Here is a 17788-nt window from a genome sequence, read left to right as displayed (position 1 = left end):
CAAAAAACTGAAGTGAGTCTACCAGTTCCCCAGTTACGCTAAAGTTCATGATGAGTATCACTGTCATACCTACTTTTAGAGCTGTTGTCTGTATTAGTTTAGATTTTTGCTAAATTCTGCCTACTGTGTAAGCATTCTCATTTAAGAAATTTTCATCTTTGCCTTATTTTTTTTTCTGCGTAGCAACACTTTTCTTAATTGTCTGTCAAATGGAGATGCTCCAGGTTCACTGTCATTTCCTCTCTGTTTATTCTTCCAGCTAGGCTTTCAAAGGAATGGATCGTTCATACAAAGACTGTTGATAGAATTGTTTTTGTTTTCTTCTGCGTAATACAAAATCTTCAAAGACTAGTTTTACTTATTTTTATTTTTCTGCTTTAAACCTTCCTGTTTTAAACTGATAAGAATTATCACCCAGAGGAACTCTTCAATTCTGTATCTTTAATCCACCACTCTTTAAGATTGTCTATAAGCGTAAATATATGTAATGAACTGTCTACCGTCTTTATCCGCAATCACACTCCAGTAATTAAAAGTCAGATACTAAGTTAAAAGGGTGAGATTCCCTTCTTAACCCTGACAGCTATTGGAATTTCTCCTTCATCATATATTCTTTAGGCAACTGTAAAATAACAGTTTTTAGTAAATCAGGAGTGTCGTATGCTCACCTGAGTCATCCCTGAGAAGATGAAGAGTCCTGAACTGAGATGCTTGCTTTCATAAGGGTTCCATATGCTACTTCTAGAAAGTTCTCAAAACTCTAACTTGGAACAGAAGGTCTGTATGTTTATACCTTGATCTCTATGCAGATTTTACAAACCAGAAGATGCACTAGTGGCAGCTGAATTAAAATTCCAGATCACTTGTCGTATGTACACACAATACTGTCTTATTTGTCTTTTTTATGGTGGTCTGATCTGATTGACCTTTGCTTCTATTAAACGTTGCTTGTTGTCGACATCCAGCGTGAAACTAATGCTCAATTTTAAGTAGTACTGTGTCCTTCAAGATTCTTCCGTTTTTCAAATTTTGCATGTGGTTGAATAGGAAATGTTGCTTGACCGTGGCAAGTTTACTGTTACGGTTTCAATTCCATGGTTTTTTTTAAGAGTTGTTTTGTTTACATGTCTTCTAGGGAATTCTTAGCCTATGCATTTGTCTATAAAGTGGTTAATAAACAGAAGATGGAAACAGCTAGAATAAAAAGGGCATTATATTACTTGGAAAGAGATACAAAGGTAGCTATTTTTTCAGGTATTAAATGGTACTTATTCTGGGCGCCTGTATTCATCTAGCACCTGAAGCATAGTTTTGCTTTATTTTAAAATGTACTTACTGTTGATTTATATATTAATTTATGATTGATTGATCAATTGTGTATTGGTATTTTGTCTTCACTGTTGTTCAGCAAATGTTCCTCACTGTTAACAAGGATTCTTATATATCATTTCCACTAAAACTATCACCAAACAGGAACTTCAAACTTTGTAGTGTTTCTTTGCATTAAAAGTCTCCATTAGTCCCAAATTAATGCTAGGTTCAACGTCACTGCTTCAGGATAGGCAGATGGGATTATTTCAAGTTTGATACTCAGAAAAAGTGGTTTACTCAAGTGCTTTCCCAGTAAGGACAAGTGCTCAGGTACCTCGTGAAATGAGCATCACACTGTCAGCACTGTGGTCCTTGCCAGGTTACAGTGACTGCAGGACTCAATTAGTAGTGATGGTGAGTTTAAAGTTATATTTACATACAAGATCTCCAGTAAGTTCAAAATTGTAACTTCGTAAGTTTGTGCCACCTCTGTGGTTAAAGCTTTTTATTTGTGCTGTGTTATCACTGGTAAATGTATTAGCTGAATGAAATGCTTATAGTAATGTTTTATTTGTGTATTTATATATATTTAAAAAAAAAAAAACTAGTTATAAAATGCTATGAAGTTTTTATAGTGTTTCATGCAGGGAAATGATCTAAAATTGAAATTCTGAAGAAAATGTTGGAAAGTTAGCAACCCAGTTAGCACTGTATGTTGATTAAGTTGGACAGAGTATTTTCTCTGAGATGCCTGTAAGATATTACTTTTTAATTTTTCTTTAATTTTTATTTTTTTTAATTTTGTTTAATTTTTTGTTTTTTATTTAGAATACATGTCTTGTTGGTAGTGCCCCCTGAATTAGTCGCATTAGCTTTTTTAATTTAATGATACTAAGTTCAGAAATCTCATACTTTTCCTTCTTTGTTCAAAACAACATTTCATTCTTTAGAACATTCTTCTCAAAAGAAAAAAAATCAAAATTGAACTCAAAATTATCTTGGCTTCTCCACCTTAGGCTCTTGACTGAAAGGGAAGCTTGAAGATGATCTTCTCTGGTATGAATATATTGCAATACCTGAAATCTGGAAAATATCCCATCAAGTGATAATGAACCAGAGCCAGGAACAAATTGAGGAGTTAGTTATGGTATGTAAAATAATGTCGTTGACCACCATATGTATTATTTATGTTAAGTGTCAAGATAGGCTGAAGGTTATAACACAATCTCTAAAAAGTCTAAAATTTTGCTACAGCAATCAGAAAACTGTTTTTGACCTTGATATCTAAGATTGGTATCCTCTTCATCCCCTATAAGTATTCTTCTAAATCTTTGTCTCTCTAATGACACAGATTTCTGTAATCAGTTTTTTGCCATTGTTACTTCAGTTGTTAAATCACGCAGCTGATCAACTAGTGATATTTGAGACAGCCTCAGAGTAAAAAGCAAACACAGCTATTCACTATGACAATGAATTACCTTTCTAGTTCAAGGAATACTGTACACAGACTTTTATTGTGTTGTGTGAGTAGATATTCTGGTTGGTTTTTTTTGTTTTGGTTTGGGTTTTTTTAAGGTAAGGAAAGCATTCCTTATTTGATGATAGCATCCCAAGAGGGCTCAAGAGCTTTATTTATAATATGAGTATGTGCAACCTAAACAGACATGGATCCTTCAGTTTATCTTGGGATTCTAGTCCATTGTTTCCTGTTAATCTTCATTATTAGTCCGAGTTGCATGAAAGTGTAGTGAGGGCTTTAGTAACACTTCAAGTTACAAATGACTGTATTGCTGCTATTATTAGTCGGTATTAGAAGTTGGGATTTTAGATTTACCTTTGCATATATTTTCTTTTCATCAAGTCAGGATGAACAGAGATTATGAAAGCTATAGAGATCAGAATGTAGAAAGGCACAGACACTGAGACACTGAGTCCCATAAACCTACATCTCCAAAGTGTAGCAAAGGAAGCCTCTCAAACTCCTGAGCAGTTGTGTTGTCTGTTCACCAAAATTCTTCCTTTATGTTTGTTTCATTCTGTTTGGTGCTTTGCATGTGTGATTGACCTTTGCATGTGTGATTATGTCTAAATTTAGATGAGAAATTTTTGAGAAGCAGAGATTAATGATAACTTGTTCCCTGGAGGTGTCTAGAATACTTCCAGGTGCTGTGATATAGCTCAAGCCAAAAGGGAAACAGCCTTTGTTTAACAAAGGGCTCTGAAACTAGTGGCTGATTCAAACCGTACCTATTTTGGAGGGTAATGAGACAGTGTTGGCAATTGAGATTAGTCTTCCATAAGGGATAAGGAGCCACTTAATAAAACTGGGATCTGAGCCTGGATTTCAAACGCTCTCAGCATTTGACATGAGATTATCACTTTCTGGAACTAGATGAGCAACCCTAAAGGGAAGAGGTTAATATGAAGCCAACATCAAGTATGCTGAACTCGGGTCATGAAAATACCATTGCAAATACTACTATAAGTGTATTTCCAGTAGAACATCACAGCTTTGTTTATCAAAAGCAGGCTTTGTCAAATTATTACCAGCTGCTGGAGATGGTGCAAAGGATGCACTGTCAAGTCTCTGATTCAGTTTCCAAATTTGGGCCCTTCTTTCTGTCATGTAACATACTTTCCTGTTACATGTATGCTCTCAGTTGTTAAATAGTTGATAATACAAGAATTTATACTTAGAGTGGGATATGGATGCCTTTGGTTTAATGGTTAATTAATTTCTTTGTTTGTTGCATAACCTAACATAATCTGATTCCAAATTCTCTTGTGCTTCCTTCGTCTTATTGAGCGTGAACTACTGTCAGTGGTAGACTAGAAGGAGAAATGGGCCAGTGGGCTGACAAAAAATTGCTAGCGCATTGTTGTGTAGGGTAATTATTGCTAATAAGCTATTTTATAGTTAATACTGTTAGTTGTTGTAACAGTGAGAGAATTCTTAGTGGTCTAATTGAAACAGTGTGGCACACCTTAAATATTTGATGCATATACTTAATGTTTTCCAAGGTAGAACCAAACCCTCATACTTACCAACATCTGAATAAATCACTGCTAGGTTAAAAAAATAAATGTTAGTAGTGAATTCTTTCTTAGGATTTCTGGATTTCTAAATAAAGTACATATTTCAGGCTTCTGTAATGGGAAATGTACAAATAAACACATACCTAATAAAAAATGCTAAAAATGGATGCTAAATCTGTTAGCTCTTGCATTAGCATTTACACCAGGTTGGCATCTAATGAGGAGAGAAGGTACAGAGGAGTGAGGTAGTCTAGAGCTGGTTAGAGAGCAAACAGGGAAAAAGGAGAAAATGAAAGAGAGTTCTTTACATAAAATACTTGGGAAGTGCTTGCGTGTTGCTTCATATTGCTCAGTCTAGCAGAGAACTTAGAAGAATGAAAAACTCAGTCTCAATCCCAGCACAGACAGAAATGGCAGACTTTTTATCTAGGTTTGAGTTGTGAGTTTGAATTGTGCTGCAGGATTGTGGAAACCCTTCTGAAGGAAAAGGACAGGACAACCTGAGAGCTGGAAAAACTTGTTTGCTTTACAGTAATGTTACTATTTTAGTAGATGTTATTTGAATTAATACTTTGTTTTTCTGAAAGAGAAAAAAAGAACAGCATGTCATTAGAACAGCAGATTATTAAAGCTCGGGCCAGGAAGAGATCCTAAATGGATAAAATGACAGCTTGTGCACCAGAGGGGTTGCCCTGGAATGGTGGCCCAAAACAACTGGTATTGTGCAATGCAATACAAATTAGTAAATGTAAATGGTTAACCAGCGTGAAAGTGTCTGCAGCTGTAAATGGCTCTCAGCTTCAGACAGCTGAGGATAGAGACTGCTTGCTGTGCCTGGCAGCAGTGCAGGGAAACTGTTCACCTCCACAAAGATTGGTAGAAGTCGTAAGCTGAACAAAGATGGTAAAAAAGAAACATGCCTAATAAATTCTGTAATACATTATTTGTGTCAAGTGGGGTTTTATCCTATGTGTTCTGGGTCTCCTCACAGGAAAAAGGAAAAAAAAAGAAAACAAAAGTGCCTCAGCCCAGGTGTAGCTCATGTACAGCCCAGCTGGGTTAGCAGGCAATTTATAAGTGCCACCTGTGCCAGTAGTTGGAGTGGAGTGGGGCTGTTTTAGGCAGAGAAGGTACTGTAGCAGTGACTGTGCCTGTGGCTTTATGTTTGTTCCTGACAAAGTGTCTGTAAGGTGATAGACTCAAGAAAGAGTTGTCTTTAGTACATGTAAAAGAGTCAAGGTTTGTTGGATGAGACTGCTCCTACATGCATCAGCCCTCCTCTGAACTCTGAGTGAGAAGGAAACAGAAGCTGCTGTGTTACCAGTGTATGGCATGTAACCCAACAGTCTACGTCTGATTTTACCTGTGTGGGGCTTCTTAGAGGTAAGTAGGGGACCGAAAGGGTTTGAAGAGCAGTGTTGAAAGTTTTGTTATGATGGTGAAGTTCCTAGAATTATTGGTTTCTAGAAACTGCAAGAGCGTGGAGATTTTCTTGCACTGTAATAGCTCAGTATGCAGTGGTCCTTATTTTATTATTTCATGAATATGGTATTAGTGTGCTTTTGAGGGTAATGCTATGTTCTGAATGATTGGTCTGCAAGCTGTGTTGGGAAGATATTCCTAGATCTCTTGTGTATCAGAGGACCTACTAACTTAAATGAAGGAATTTCTTGATTTATTTTTGTGCTCTATTTGACATGTTACCTCCAGCTTGCTTCATAGGAAATAGTTAGAAGTAGTATGTGTTTTGAGACTTAACTGCTGTGATCTAGGTGACTAACTCTTCCTTGAGAAGGAAAGTTCATACCTGCTGCTCAAATAGTTGCTCTAAAACCAACTATTTGACTAGCTCGTGGTTAGTGTTCAAGCACTCCGCCACCATCAGTACAATTTATACAAAGCTGTTAAGTTTATGGATGCTACGTTCTGCTTGGGCTGTATTTCTTATCAACTTTAAGGTAAATTCACAGTAGTTTTTCCTTTAAGTTGTAACAAATGGAGTTTTGCAAAATCCTAGCAAAATATTAAGTGTGGTAGAGTAGATACAAGCCAAAAAGTGTCTGCAGCTGTTAGCTAGGTCGTTACATGTTGTGGATCCACATGTACCTCTGTGTGGAATAAGTCCTTCAGGATAAACAAATAAAAATCACACACATCTAAGAAAAGAAGTACAACTAGCCCACCTTCAGCATCTGATTTCTACATAATGTAAGAATTTTTCTGCATGCAGTCCCAATACCCCAAAGGATTTAGTATAAATCAGAAATGCCTCTGGGTGTAGTCATGTCAATGGAGTTATTCTGCTGAAAAACAAAATACCTAAACTGCACAACTGCTGAATGTATTGAAGTTATGTCACATAAAAGAAAGTTTGGGTATTATGTTAATCTGATGGAAAGTATTTTGATGTTGTAATTTGCTCTAAAAGCAAGTGTAAGTAATTGTTGCATGAGGTACTGGTCAGACTTTTCACAGATGCAAACGTTTTCACCTGCTGACCAAAGATTCCTGATTGATTTTCCATTACTGTGTATTAGCAGTCCTTGTTAGGTTTTCAGCTTTTTTCTTATGGTTGACCGTGTCTTATGTTTGTGCTTCTGCCATTTTGGAAAAGATTTTTTCTAATTTGCCACTACTGACAAAGAATCTCCCGTGCTCAGAAGAAGGGATAAAGCATTTCTGGTTATGCTGATCTTGGGAGTAGTATACCTGTATGCTTTCCATTTCGTGCGTTACTTACGTCACTGACATGTGAGACGTGCTAATTGAGATGATCTCTTTCCATGTTGTTGCCCATCCAAATAGCTTCTACTAGATATGTGATATGACTTGGTATGTGACCAACTGAAGAAATTCTGTGTTGCAAGTGAGTGCTGTAGGTGAATTCCATTTAGCTAGCTGCTTTGGGAGACAAGGAGAAGGATGAAACCTGCAGTTAGCCTTTGGTGCAGTGGGATGCGTGTATCGTTTTCAGGTAAACCTATCACACTAAACAAGGCTGCTCTTACAGCAGTACTTTTGCATGTAGCTGAATCTCAGAAGACGTCGTTTACCTTTCTCTTAAGAAGTATTGTAGCCAACCAGAGCATTTCTCAGAGATTATATGAGCGTAAACAGCATATACTTGATATTACAGTGCTTAGTTTGGCTTATACTTGACTTTCTGAATAGTATTGTCAACAGTAAAAATGTATGGAGTTCTCCATTTTCTTGGCATGCTGTTTGACAGAGCTGTTACTTTGCTGTTGTAGGTAGCAAAATCCAAGGAAAAGAGTAATTGAACAGTTCTCATATATATGGGACCAGGTAAAAAAGTCTATTTTTAGTTTCTCTGGGGCTTTTTGCTCTTGATCCTGAGCTCTTGTTTTTTCAGTAAAATCATGTTCTGCTTAACTCTTTGGGAAAACTCACCCAGAGTTTAACAAAACAGACATTTAATTCCTCAGGAAGGTTATCATATGTGTTAGATTGAATTTGAGCTTTGGTAAAATAGAAAGCAATACTCGGTGTTATCATTAAAGTTGCTTTCCTTTTAGTAGCCTATTTTGAGCCCATGTTTCTGTCCTCTCTATATGTACCACTGTATTCCCAAAATACTTCTGAGAAAGAGAACAAAAATGAAGCATGTTAACTGCAAAATGAAGGGAAAACAGGGTTTGCAAGTGGCAGTTTCCTCTAATTCTGTGTAATTATGATTTTACGGAAGAAATTCAGAGACACTGTTGCAAGTAGAAATCAAGATATTTATCATGCAGGAATTACTTTCAAATTCAGTTGGTTTAATGTAGCTCTTAACTAACACAGTAACTCCAGAAACTAGTTTGTGTATTGTACTTGGAGCCTTTTGGTTATCTGTATCTTAAGCTGCAAGTTTATACTCTAAAGCATTCTGCCAAATTAACAGTCAGAGTGACCCTAGGATATTTCTCAAGTGTGTTTTGTGTATTCTGTTAAGTGGAACCTCAGTCATAGAATCTTTTGAGTTGGAAGGGACCTTTCTAAAGGTCATCTCATTCAACTCCCCTGCAATGAGCAGCTAGATCAAGTGCTCAGAGCCTGGTCCAGCCTGACCTTGAATGTCTCTAAGGACGGGATATCCACCACGGCTCTGGGCAGCTCTTCCAGTGCTTTGCCACATATCTTGAAAGAAACTTTTCCTTATATCCAGTCCAAGTCTCCCCTCTTTTAGTTTTAAACTGTTCTGTCATAACACACCCTACTAAAGAGTCCCTTCCTTTTTTATAGAGCCCCTTTAGGTACTGAAAAACCACTGTCAGCTTTCCCTAAAGCCTTCTCTTCTGCAGACTGAACAACCACAGCTCTCTCAGCCTTTCCTTGTAGAGGAGGTATTCTGTCCCTTGGATCATTTTTGTAACCCTCATCTGGACATTCTCTAACAGGTCCATGTCTCTTCTGTACTGAGAACTCCACATCTGAGTGCAGTACTCCAGATGAAATCTCACGAGTGCAGAGCAGAAGGGCAAGATCACCTCCCTCGACCTGCTGGCTGTGCTTCTTTTGATGCAGCCTAGGATACAGTTGGCTTTCTGCGCTGCGAGGACACACTGCTGGCTTGTGTCCAGCTTGTCATTTAATAGTACCCTCAAATCTGTTTTAAGCAGGACTGTGCTTTAACCTTATGTACCCAAGCTTGTACTGATGTTGGGGCTTCCCACAATGCAGGTGCAAGACCTTGCACTTGGATTTATTGGACCTTATGAGGCTCACTTGGGCCCAGCATTCGAGACTGTCTAGGTCTCTCTGAATGGCATCCCATCCCTCAGACGTGTTGGCTGTACCATGCAGCTCTGTATCATCTGCAGACTAGCTGAGGGTGCCCTCAATCCCACAGTCATTGTCACTGCTGACATTGTTAAAGAGCGCACTGGTCCCGGTACTGAGTCCTGAGGGACATCACTAGCCACCAATCTTCATCTGGAAATTGACCACCGCTTTCTGGCTGCAATCCCACAACCAGTTCCTTATCCATTGAACAGTTCATCAAATCCACATCTTTCCAATTTGGAGTGAAGAATGGTAAGGGCAGCCACGTCATAGTCCTTAATGAAGTTCAGGTAGGCTTCAAGGGCTTTTCTCTTGTCCACTGATGTAGTTGTGCCATCATAAATAGTGATGAAGTTGGTCAAGCAGGACCTGCCCTTTGTGAAGCCATGCTGGTTATCCCATGTCACTTCCCTCTCTTCCATATGCTTTAGCATAGCTTCCAGGAGGATCTGCTCTATCACCTTCCCCAGACCAATGACTGATCTTTTAGCTCTTAGTCAAAACAAAAGAGTAAAGTCAAATAGGTAACTTTTAATACAACATAATACATGATTGTATCAAGCATGACGATGCAGTTGATCATCATGTGCATGAGTGTCTGGGTGGTTTTTCAGTTGATTCTACTGATGAAGGTGGGGGGAGCCTTGGCATGGATGGCTCTGGTGGGTCAATAGCACAGCTGGTGAAAACAACCATAGTGTGTTAGTGTTGCTCTTAGAGTCACTGAACAAGATGTACAGCTCTAGCAGCACAAAATGGAGGCTGGCCCAGCACACAGGATAGAAACTTGTTCCTGAAGTGATGTTCAGTACAAGGCAGCTCTTTTGTTCCGATTCAAGCTCTTAGAGTGAGCAATAGTTATTTTGTTGACAAAGAGACGCTTAAGCAGGTATATGTTGTCTCTCCTAACTCTTATGCTGTGAGGTCTCCACCTGAAAAAGCGATGGGACTTGGAGATGTTCCCTTGCATCGTGATCTAGTGCAGGGCTAAACTTGTTGGATCTATCTCGTAGTTACAGACTAGCTGAATAGTTTGAATCCAAGAAATTCATTAAAAGCACAGATAAATTAAGATCTGTTATCCTGGTTCAAGTCAAACTCTAGTGAAGCCACGTGATATAATATAACGCTGTTTTATGGTCAAGAAATGTACTATTCCAAATATTTCACAAAGCTAGTCAGTGTTTATGCAAGTTTGACGTGCTGTGTAATGTGACAGATGTCTTCTTCTAGCTTGGTTGTTAGCATAGCTGGCCAGATACATTTTTACTATGGGAGTGAGGTATATAATACTTTAAAACTCACTGTTGCCAGTATCTGCCTTGGACCTTTTGGATAGAGATTTTTCATATGGTTTAAATTCATGCACTGCTTTGTATTGGACTTGCGTTTGCGTTGGTCTCTCCTACAGTCTCTAATTCTTCTAGTCTATCCTTACAGTGTGTGACAGAGATAAAATTGCTATGTTGGGGAACCACAAAAATGTTTCAGTGTCTTTGGCATTTGTGCTCTGCATGTCAGAAACATTTCATTTACATTTTTTTCCTTTCGACTATTGATTCTTTAGACCGTAGAAACAGTAGCGCTTCATCCTTTTAACTCTGGATTTGATATAGTAAAACCATTGCCTTTGAAGGATCTAAGGCTCTCTTTGTCTGAAAGAAATTTCCCATTTATTTATTTATTTTGAGCACAAATCTAATCTTTACACAAGGAAAAAAAGCCTGGTTTGTTAAAGTTTTTATAACACGTGTCCACTAGATGTGAGCAACTTCATGATTGGTTGGTTTGTTTTTCCCCCATGCGTGGGACTCTGCTGATGTGTACAGCAAAAAGGACCTTCTACTAGATATGAGCCTTAGTAGGAAACACCTAAATTGTTCCTGGGCTGTGTAAAAACAGCAAGCTCTTCAGTGCACTTCGTAGATGACAGAATATGATGGAACTTTATTGTCATTACCCTCTGTGAGACCATCTTGCAGAAGAAGAGGTCTGCTCTTGTGAGAAGATACCTGCTTTACGCATTGTACCTTTCAAGATGAGCAATTTCAATTTGTGCACTCAGTCTTGTGAATTAGAGCATGAGAATCCCAAGCTATGGTGAGAAGTGCAGAAACATCCTGAAGGAACCAATATCTAGCTGAAGAGCTCTGTTTTTCCATGAAGGGGAGGTAATTATACTGATCCTGCAGTATGGGTATATTGAATAGCTAATGGTTTCCTTAATACTAGAAAGTTGCTGGGAAAACTCTAAAAAAATAAGGTATCACTAGAGTGAAGCATTTTATTCCCTCCTCATGAGATGCTTCAAGAGGTGGCATGGTGTTAGTGTGAGGGGAGAGGGGGACCTAGCATTCTGCAAATTTCAACAGTGTAACTGTAAGCTACTGTCATGACATTTTCTGTAATAAGGGAATGCTGGACTCTGCTGCATAATGAAGCCTGCATTTTGTTATACATCATAAATGCAAAGTGGACTTCAATTTGTAGGACAGAAACTTAATTAGCTGTTCACAAATTTTCTTTTCAGAAAATCCTGAGTGTTTCAAATGTTGACTTTCATACTACAACCTGAAATGCAGCTCAGGTATAGAGCTAGATTTTACTTTTATTCCAGTATCGTTCCTCGAGGATAAACCTCAGATAGCATTATGCTGGGTTATCAAACAAAAATGCCTTGAGCATACCAGCACAGGGAAGCATGTGTTCTTCTGCTCTGCTTTATTTATAGCTTGATAACGAAATTGGATTTGTGTTTAGCTCTTAACAGAGCCGTAGTTGTGAGAATAGAGGGAAATGGAAATGTTCTTGCAGAAAGCAGGGGCATGTTCTTCACTTGTTAACTGAGTTAATTATGGTAGACGTATTTACTGCTGTTCTGAACTGAGGTTAGTAAGACCTGGCACTGTCAGGGTGGTTTTTGATTTCGTGTCTGCAAAATGATTTATATAGGTGGAAGAAAAACTTATTTTTGTTCTGAGTCCTAGGGCTCTTGATACATTGTGATTACTATCTTGAGAGCATAGTTCTCAGTGTATTTGAAGTATTTAGTTATAAATCTCTGTCCTTGTATACTTAAAAATAGCTTGGTATATGAAAACTTCCATTTGTAAATATTTTCTTTCTTTAAGGCAGATTACATCTGCATATACCTGATTCCATTCAAGTTTACTGTAACAAGTATTAGAAATGTATCTCAGTTGGATCCAAGCTTTTTCAAAATTTTGGGAATATTCCTGAGCACATCTGGAGTTTCAAGGGGAAGGAACTGTGAAGTTTGAATTCAGATTCAAGTATTTGGAAGGAGCGAAATTGTAAGTTGTTTAATAAATATCAATGAGGGAGAGAGATGTAGTTGTAACCTCTTGAAGTTCACTGTGGATGATTGTAGTTGTTTACCAGACTGCACTGATATATATATATCACAGATCATCTTGAGTCAAACAACTGACAGTGTCCTTTCAGAAAAGGAAGCTTGTGGTACAAAAGCAGTCCTCTTTTTCTGTGTATTGTTTAACTTCTAAGGGTGTTCTGGCACGTGCCTTGCACCCTTTTTTGCATGGTGATGGGCAGAAAGCACGGTCTGGCTGTGGCTTTGGTGAGGGAGCTGACCTGTTCATGACACAGTGGTCTGTCTAAATGAGCCCAAGCCTTGTATTCTGGGGTGGCATTTTCCTTATTTATTTGTTCTTCCTGCAATCCTCTGTTTTATGTGTTGGATGCAGGTCAGTTGTTACTCAGCCAGCAGCTGTGCTGCCCAGTTTGAAGAGTCACTTAACTTGAACTGAAATGTTAGTCTGTTCATCCTTATGCTTCTAGGGATCTCCAGCAGTAAATCTGGAAAATACATCTAATCCCACTAAAGCGTTCTTCAGTTTTTTTGACTTGAAAGATTGTGTGGTGTAGCTATTGTGATTTGTGTGCAGCAGTGGAGTCTCTGGGACACAAACCAATGATTAGGAGCTCTGTGATTTGGGGGAAAAGGAAAGGATTGGGTTTTTTTGCTATTTATGTTAGAGAATGAAGGCAGTAAAACGTTAATGAACTGACTAGAGGAAACACACCCAAAATAAAAAAATCATGCCAAATACCAACTTTTTGTCAATGGTAGAATTTGATCAGTTTCTATACCTGCTGCAGAAGTGGTTTGGTTTTTTCTCAGTTGTTGGTTTATTTCCAGAGATTAATATAAGCATCCAGGCAATAATAGACAGAATAGTAAACAGAAGCAAAAATGAAATTGTGAGCATCTATCCATGATTTATTCATTTTTTCATCCACACTGGAAGCAAATATTTTTATTAATTTGCTGTAAGTTTACTTCTCCTGTTTTTCTTAGCATTTTTCTTTAATATTAGATTTAGATCTTAATGCAAAGTATGCTATATATTTAGAAGTCTTGCTTTTCTTGTAACGGTGTAATCAGAAACAAAGATGAAATTGAAAATAACTCCTGAGATACAACTGATTAAGATTAATAAGTTTATTTCCAGATACCTAGGGTCTCCTAATTTTGACAGGCAGAAAAACAAAATATTATTGTAATGTTGTGGAAATGGTAGTGTCCATCATGAAGGTTCGTAATGGCAGAACAAAGGTGGGGAGAGGGAGAGAGAGAGAGCGAAATACTAGTGATTTCTGAAAATGGAATAGAAAGAGTATCTTCTAGTATCCTACCGTACCTTTCCATCTGTAGACGTGCTACGCAACTGAATCTTTGGACTCAAGAGTGATCATGCCAAATAAACCAAAAAAGGGATTTGAGAAATTTGTTCTGATGCTGTGATTCCTTGTGAACTTGGGCTCAGGCAGAGCTGGTGCAGGAAAACTAGGAAGCCTCTGTGTTGAAGCAAACAGATGGATATTCCTTGCTAGACTTTTCATTTAGTTAGTTTATTAGCTTTCTGAACTGTTGCATCCAGCTTGTGGCAGGAACTAGGGAAAATCCGAAGTAGTTCATGCAGTTGTTTTATATACTGGAATAAGTATGTTAACTGTTGGGTGCTTCTCTTCAGAAAAAAAATCTGACATTCTTTCTGTTCTGTCCACTGTACAAGCTTTCACGGTTGCTCATATGAACAAGAGCACAGATCTGAAATGCTCAGGGTGCGACTTCTTTCGTCTGTGTTGGTGGGAAAGGGAGGCTGGCTGACTGCGGCTGTGTGCACCAGCTCCTGCCTGCTGGCTTTGGGAGGGGGCCAGCCTCTGCTCAGCCTCCTGATTTTCAGTGCTAGGAGGGGATTGCAGAGGCAAATTGCATCCCAGCTTACCTTTACTCTCAAGGACAAGTTGAACAGTTCTCACTGTTTAGATCCACCGGAAGTAGCTCTAATTTATTGAAATGAATAGCACATCTGATCCTCCTGTTTGCTGTCTGAAAAGCTGGATCCCATTTTCCACGGCCTCACTCTTCCCTTCCACCCCCGCTCTCTTCCTTCCCCCAGAGGAGGACAGCGTCTGCCATACAGCATAGCAATCCTCAACACTGGAAGTGGCTAGTTCAGGACAACTGGAAAGGAATGTGAGCCATTACTGGAATTCTAATCTCAGACTCTTCTAGAAAAGAGCTTAACAGCTTTTTGCTTGTCCTCTTGGGTCTGATGTTTGACAGGAAATGAGTTTGAAGGGTTCAGGAGCAGGTCACAGAACTCGTCTTGCTGCCAGCTGCTCTGCCGACCTTAACAGTGTGTTTGCAGAAATCTGATACACTTGCTTATTATTAAAGCCTTTTCTCCGAGAAAACTGATTTCCAAAGCCAGGTCCTAGTAGACGTATTGCTAGCATGTTACATCTTTCCCTCTCTTGAATTCTTCTCCACTGACACTTGTTATGACCTAAAACCCAAGCCACGTGAAAAATGTTGTTTTGTAATTCAAGGCAGAGTGAGCAATTGTGTTTGCAGGCATGTTTATGTTTGTTCTTTTGCGGCACTTATTTTGTTTGTCCATCATATGCCCATCTGTGGGATCTCAAAGAAACCCAGATGCTTTCCTGATCTTGCGTAATTCATGTTAGACTATGTTAAATACCTCAGATCTGGTCTCAGGAAAGTAATTTTAATGAATGGGCTTTTTCCTGTATAGCAGCTGAGAAGTATATTCCCAAGCAGACTTAAAAACGAAGTCGCCTCCACACTTTCTTGGAATCCTACTGGCTAGCAAGTGTTGGTCAGAGTACAACAAAGTCTGTATAAGCCGTGGAAACTAACAGCAATGTCCCTCTTTCTTCATCATGTCTTTATAAACTGCCTTTTTAAAAATCGAAAGCATCAGAGCAGGATGGATCAGATCAGAACAGTGTGGAAGCCCAGAAACAGAACTATGCTGGCAGGAATATTGCAACTAATATTTAAAAGCTATAGCAGAAGTATGCTTGATCACGTGCTTTGGGAGTGCTGTGTCTTCTCAAAAGGCCTGTTAGCAGCTTTGTGTGTTGCGTTTGGAAGGACTTGTCTAGAAAGAGATCCATGTACAGGCCCTCTGTTTCAGCTCGGGAAGCTGGGTTTTCCCCCTCTTCTGCCCCCAGTCCAAGAACTGTTGGTGTTACTGCAGAAATAATTGAGATGAAATGAATATAACACAAAATATGCAACCAACAGGTCTTACATTGCTGCGCTTCTAGTATCACTGCCCTTTTATTTCTTTTATTTCTCTCTCAACTCTTCACTTTGGCTCATCTGCAGCTTCTGCTACTTTAATGTGTTAATCAGTTTGTAATTGTCTCACGTGTTTGCTGCCTCTCCAGCGTGTCCTGGAAAACATTATGTCGGCAAATACGCTGACAAAAAAACAGACGAGTGGAATATAGAAATGTACCTTTATTTTGGCTCTTTATGTTTAACTGGTGAAAAGTGTTCCACAGATTGTGAGGAGTAACTGATGTGAGCTTGCAAGCTCAAAAGAGCGGTCGCTTTTGGATCATGGCTGCTTCAGCACCAATCATTTGTCCTTTCTGCCCCACTTTGAAAGTGGCTACGTAAGCCAGTTTGCTATCAGATGCCAAGTTGAATACTAAGTCTCTGATTCAGCAGAATGATTACAAGACTTCGTAGCTCTGAGAAAAAATGGGATCTTTTTTGTTGTTGTTGTTTCGGTGCTGCCTATGTACAGCACTATAGCGCGGGGAAGTATAGGTACAGCCCGGAGTTAATAGCAACTAGGATTCTGACTCAAAGTATTTCGGGACTGCTTTTCTTTCTTACAGTTTCTTGACAGCTCTCCTTCTGGTTCCATTGCTATGCTATTAGAGAGGGGATACTTGCACCTGAATAGAAGATTTAAAGCAATACATGAATTCTTCTAGTTTCAGTGTGTGCATGTTTTTAATTGCTTTATTGAGAAAGACCTAATTAAAGTATTTCCTTCCATAATTGTCACTATTTTTAAGATCAGTTTTGACTGTAGATATGGGATGTGATGTGTTTTTGTTTCTTATGAACGGTTTGTTACAAAGAAGTGAATGTCTTTTAGTACAGCAAAATTCAAGTTGTAACATACCTCTGTAGTAAGGTTGGATGTATCTGGAAGAGGATCTGAATGTTCCAGCCATCCAAAGATGGTAAATATTTAGTGTCCAAGATAATAACATCATCAAAATTACCTAAACTTTGTTTAATTCCTTTTTATTTGGTTAAGAAAATGGAAAAGCTGTTTTGTATTCATCTGTAGGTTTACTTGGGAATCTGAAATGAGAAAGAGACTGAGGCTTAGTTTAAGCACAGTTAAAATTAAGCAGTTGGAGGGTAACCAATTTAATATAAGAGAAACAGACAAAGCATTGCACTAATTTGTTTTTTGTTGTAGGTGTATAGTGGTGAAAGCTCATAGTCTTGTTCTGGGTTAATGGTGACGTGCTGAGACACAGAACAAAATGCATGATTCCTTTAGACCATTGTAAATTTGGCAATATCTTAGTAACTCCAGACTAAGGTGTGAGAAGTGCCAGTTCCTTAGACAAGGGATGGCCAGCCTTCCTGACCACTTTATGAAAATGTCTGTTGCAGGGACCAGTGGACATGTTTCATTTTTAGATCTGCATATGCAAGATCCTGGGGATGGAGAATCTTCAAAAGGTAGATCATAGAGAGACAGACAGAGAGCAGTAGCTCTGTAGAGGCCTTATTGTCCTGTTGCAGAGGCTGAAATTTTGCTACAACTTCATTGTAATTTCTGGGTCAACATAGTGCCTTTGTCAGTGTCATTCTGCTGTGGGCACTGCTCTCAAAGTATGCTATCCCCACGGGTTGACATATTTCGCTGCCCACGTGAATATAACTAGCTCCCTCTTTTGTTCGTTCAGTTGCTTCTCTACATTGTAAAGAGTTAAGAAACAGGGTTTTTAACTTTCTGGTGACTGACCCTTTTCTTATATTTCTAGGCAGATTAGCAAAGTACAGTGAGACAAACATCAAAAGGAAATTCAGTCTCAGAAAGGTTACGGACAGGAATGTAGAGGACCTTTGCAGTGCAGACAACTACTGACCCAGTGAAGTCACCTGGAATTGCTTCACTGCTTACAGTATGATTTCAGGGGATTCTTTTGCTTATATTTTCATGGTTTTGTTTTTCTTAAAGCAGAATATTCCATTTTTGCCACAATAGAAGCTTAAAAAAATTTGTATGTTCTTGATGGACCTGTGTTTCGGAACATTCATGTT

The sequence above is a fragment of the Cyrtonyx montezumae genome, unplaced genomic scaffold (genome assembly GCF_038088225.1).
Source record: "Cyrtonyx montezumae isolate F1298 unplaced genomic scaffold, pur_monq_1.0 scaffold_10, whole genome shotgun sequence".
NCBI classification, from domain to species: Eukaryota; Metazoa; Chordata; class Aves; order Galliformes; family Odontophoridae; genus Cyrtonyx; species Cyrtonyx montezumae.
The sequence above is the reverse complement of the archived record's forward strand: the minus strand, read 5'-3'. Positions refer to the sequence as shown.